The sequence below is a fragment of the Dendrobium catenatum genome, unplaced genomic scaffold (assembly GCF_001605985.2).
Source record: "Dendrobium catenatum unplaced genomic scaffold, ASM160598v2 fragScaff_scaffold_1056, whole genome shotgun sequence".
Classification (NCBI taxonomy): Eukaryota; Viridiplantae; Streptophyta; class Magnoliopsida; order Asparagales; family Orchidaceae; genus Dendrobium; species Dendrobium catenatum.
This window is the reverse complement of record NW_021319518.1, coordinates 9,266,859-9,272,064: the sequence shown is the minus strand read 5'-3', so window position 1 is coordinate 9,272,064 and position 5,206 is coordinate 9,266,859. Positions and strand designations below refer to the sequence as shown.

Genomic DNA, 5,206 nt, shown 5'->3' with positions numbered 1-5,206 from the left:
AAATGGCACCACGATATACCGGTTATGGCCAGAGCCAATACGTTCCTTATTGGCATCAAATCTTTGAGATATGAATCAATAGGATATGATCGATAGGGCACAAAGCCCTCTGTTAGCTAAGGTGGATTCAAATTTGTCCCCTTAGACAAACATCCAACCCAGGTCTATAAGGTACCCTTGGACGAAGCAACCCATGGTTGCCGACAATGATCCTTCTGTCAGGTTGGGTCGACTACCTCCTCTGACCAAGTAGACCAGGGACCACGATGGCCCGGGACGACGGAACCATGGGATCTTGATCGGGTCCATCATCCATTCCCCCATCATCCGATTTTAAGTGCAAGATGGTGCAATTTCTATTTTAAATAACAAATTCCTAAATTCTCCAATCAAACTTTCCAAACCATTTCAAATACCTATGCTGCTACTATATGTCAGATAACACGTATATCCTACGTATCTGATTGACGACTAGCCTTAACCGAAAGTTCTCTCTCGTGACCGGGAGGGGAAATTAACTATAGGGGCTTGCGCCTATAGGAAACTAGAACTCATATCATAAAGTCCTCGTAAAATGAGAGCGAAATCTCTAGGTAATGTCTTATCTACAAACTCATCTGCCTTCCAAAATTTACCCCGGAACTTAATCAGTTAAAACTCCCTCGCCGAATAAAAAGAAAAGCAAGGGGAGGCCGGGGCCGAATTTTCGGAGCCCACAAGAGCGACTCAACTTTCAACATGCAAATGCAAGCATTCATATGCATCATTTCCTTTGCATTCAAGCTAATATACATTACACTAACAGTAAGGCAAATTACATGATACAAAAGAGTCCACGTAAGCATGTTGACCTCCATACATGTGATGCAATCAACTCGAGTGAGTATGACAAGAAAAACATTCGACAAATGTGACATCACATAATATAGGTCAAAATGGCTCAACGTTGTAAAAACTACTCAAATTTCATCCGTTTACAAAATGGAGTGCATTGACATGTCTAAAACGACAAATTTATCTAAGAAAAACTATTCTCACGCAACTCGATCAAGTGACTATGAAAACGATGATCTACGAGCCCGATGTTGCGCAAAATCGCCCGAATGTCATCTATTCGCTAAACAAATTGCATTGTAGTGTTCGAAAAATAAAGAACATTCAAGAGGGAACTTTCACGATCAAATCAAATGAATGATGTTGAAAACAACTAACTTCAGATGCGATGTTGCGCGAAGTCGCCCATAGATCACATATTTGCAAAACATACTTTTGCTGTTGCGTTTGAAATGTCAATATTACTTGGAAAAGACACCCATATTGTATGGGTTATCATGCGAAAAAAAAAAGTTGTGTGCGAAGTGATAGCACACAGACCGAGATGACAAATGAATTTAATTCCAAGCCATTTGAAAGTCATCATACATTAAAACCATAATTACCTGATCATGAAATCAAATTAATTCATAGAGAAAATTTTGATGTATTTGATTAATGATCTTGTTCTTAAAATCATGGTATTAGTCTAAATGATGTTAATAAACATGAATTTTTATCGTACATTTAAAATTTATAACATTGAAATATAAATGGGTAGAGAATAGTGATTATATTCCAAGGATGTGTGCACACCAATAAATAGGTGAGACAATGGGAGTGGACTATTGTCAATTTGCATGAAAAAAAGTTCATTCTCTATGAAATTATCTTTTATGCTATTATGTTCAAATAAGATGAAGATCATAGTTGTTAATCAACAATATAAAAAATAAGTTGATAATCTAATTCATCACTTTTTTAAAAAAGATTGAACATTAATCAAGCTTAATGAAAAATAACAGCTCATAATGCCCTTCACTAGAAATAATTTAAAATTAAATCCAGTGAAAATAAATATGCTAAATTTTTTTGGATTAATTTGAATAAGTAATGAATAATTCATCTTACCATCTAGATTCTCCATTAGGGTGTTATGTTTACATGTTTGATGCATACCTGAATTTCATGAAGCTGACATCCTACAATTTTTCATGATGTTGATTAAGATAACAAAAGATGAATGATTTTGATTCTACAATTTGATGTAGCATGAATGAGAATAGATAAAATAAGATTGAACGAAAAATTAACAATATCCATATAAAAATACATTCTCTCTTTTAAGCTTGAAGCATTATATCTTTCTCCTTCAATGCTATATAGATATTGGAATATATCGAGCTCTTATAAAGTCAAACATAATTAAACTGGATCTTGCTTTTGTTCTACTCTTTTAGTGAACAGTTGAAATTTTTTGTTAAATATTAACTTGTTTAATAATCAAATAAGTCTAACCCAAGCAACTTTTTTTCACTGAGCATAGCGAAGTTATTGAGCCAAGCATGGACTTTTTTGGCATCCCAGCTTTACCATTCATTAAATTATGATTGATTAAGGACCATAAATTCATAAAATTGATAACATTTTATCAATGAATTCTCCTATTGCAAATTAACAATAATGGGCTTAATATTATATTTTATGGTGTTATCGGCAAACATTAAATCTTGTAGATAACAAACATTTTTCATTTATACAAGTTGCAGCAAACACCGAAAGCAAATACTAAGGATCATAGAAGTTGAAAATTGACCTGAAGTTGACCATGGTTTCTCGAGAAGAATTTTGTAGTAGGCATTATCGAACACATTAGGATTTCCAAAGCCTTTGCTTCCTAGCGTATGAGCTCCAGATAATGCAACAAGTTCTTGGGTCCTGCAAACATGAGAAGTCTCATCTTCTAACCAATACCATGCTAGCCAGGAAAGTAACAGCATTCTAATTTCTTCTGGAAATCAATTCTGTTATTTGAGCTGTACTATTCAGAGTCATAAAAGAAAAGTACAAGGGAAATAATCAAGGAGAAATCAATAGGAATAAATTAGGGAACTTTCATGAGAAAAAAACTATATTATGACAGAATCTACTATATAAAGCACCCTCTTGCTTAGAAAAAAAAAAGCAAATCAAGCACAGCATTTCATAGGTGACTATGATGGTGCATCAAATATTAATGACATGGAGCTTTATGTTGGTGGTGCAGTGCACTGCATTATCTCCACCATAAGAAGAATTCTCCTTTGAGGAGTGCTCTATAGGATTAGGAATGAGAATGGTTAATTAACAAGTTCTGCATCAAAAGATGTAAAATTTAAAGCATAAACATGGATCCATTCCAACAATTTTGTACTCATTGAAGTGGAGCATGCATGCAAGTTGAAATCAAATAGCTACTTCGCTCCATTAATCACATTTGACGACAAAATCATCTAATTGGCAAGTACTACTAGTGAGCCTGGCTAGTACCTGGACACTTATAACTGATTTCACATGGACTCTCAAAATATCATTAAAAGAAAAGAAGATGAAGCTTCATAGAAATGTGAGAGCGATGTTGCTCTTAGTCCTAGAAGATAATTAAATTGTATCAATAATCCTTTTTGTCAATGAGAGAAAATAAGTATAATATCTAATCACCAAAAAATTAATTTAGAAGTTCTCACTTGATTTTCTTAGAAGACTGCTTAATCTATTGTATCTCTCTCAAGCAATGTCCAATTTCACACTAGACATTTTCTCACCCAACCAATGAACCTATTCCATAAATCTATTACAATTCAAATTAGAATTTTAAAATAATAATAAAGTCTGCCACAATCTCTATTAGCTGTCCTTACTATAGGTAAACTGTAAGACCAAAATATTGTTCCATCTCTATTAGCTATTGTAATATTTCGATTTGACTGTGTCGGTTCCATCAGTAGATGGGAAGACAAAATCTAAGGGTTTTGAACCAATTTTCAAACCGGGTCGGGTTCGAGTCAGGTCAAAATCGGGTTGGACTCGAACCCAGCCTGTGACCCGATTTTGCAGCCCTAGACATCGATGTCCGATGCCCATTATATAATCATGACGTCCAACTCTCGACAGCATTGTCCTCTCCCATCTCAATGCATGACATGACATCCACACCAGACTCTCGACATCCTATTATTAATTATTTTAAGCAAAGATCCTAGTTAAATGACTTGTTATTTCCCAATTATTCTTAATATTCTATTTATTTGATTTATATACACTATTTTTAAAATATTAAAATTATAATGTCATGGCTAACTCGTATGTGTGTCATATATTTTCAATAATTGATGTGTCCTGTGTGGTATCATGCCATGTCGTGTTCGTGTCGCCGTGTCCGTGTCTGTGCATCATAGTATTCAATGAAGTTATTCCATTTCATGTGTGAAAGCAAGCATGTATATTGTTCAAAATTTTGTTGTGTTACTTTAATTTAGAAACATTATATGCTCAATAAGTTGTGTAATAACACACCTATAATACATGATCAATTACTAGACAACAACTGCTATAATGCTTGTATCAGTTATAAAATATGATTTGAGTATTATTTATGCATAATATATAATACATGATCACTTACAAAAATCAATTTTAAAATACAATTATTATTCAATAAAGTTATTTGATTTCATTCATGAAAGCAAGCATGCATATTGTTCAAAGTTTATTATTTTACTGTAATTTAGAAATATGATGTACTCATTGAGTTGTGTAATAACTCACCCTATCATTGCACAAATATACAAAAGTATCATCTGAAGAAAATTTAAATAAGTGCAAGATGAGCAAACCTACATCATAGACATGACACTCCGAGAGAGAAATATTTACTTAAATTAATTATAGGTTTTTTCTTTAAAATACGTTTGAGGTTTTATTGACTTTAACTGATTGTTAGAAATAGTTTATCATTACTAAAGTAAGAGAACGGAATTTTAAATAACCGTCTAATTGTCTAGTTCTGACTTATTAATTCAAGCCTTCAAACCGGATCATGGCAGCTATCATTTTTTGTAATAAAATCAAAGAAGTTAACCTCTGCTAAGATTCCCCTCTCATAACTCCTTCCAAGCCAACTCAACTTCCACGGATTTTACAACTACTTTAACCTCTTCTTTTCTTCTATATAACCCAGAAACTCCTCCAACTACAACATAAATCCCTACATAATGAAGGTAAGATACTATACAGGATGTTGATGGAGGTCCGAGCAGGTTAGAAGAAGGATGGGCACCAGCCCATCTATGGCCTCACCACTAAAAAGGTCTCAGCCTCTCTACAGACAAACCGTGCCATAGCCATTGCTAGA

General features: G+C 33.8%; 1 long non-coding RNA gene across 1 annotated transcript in view; it reads right to left on the bottom strand.

Annotated features, from left to right (window-relative positions):
• Positions 1 to 2,774, bottom strand: part of LOC110094286 — a 12,524-nt gene extending 9,750 nt beyond the window's left edge. The window contains exon 1 of the long non-coding RNA XR_003701924.1: positions 2,630 to 2,774. This is a non-coding gene — a long non-coding RNA (uncharacterized LOC110094286). The remainder of the gene's footprint in view (positions 1 to 2,629) is intronic.
• Between the last annotated feature and the right edge of the window lie 2,432 nt (positions 2,775 to 5,206).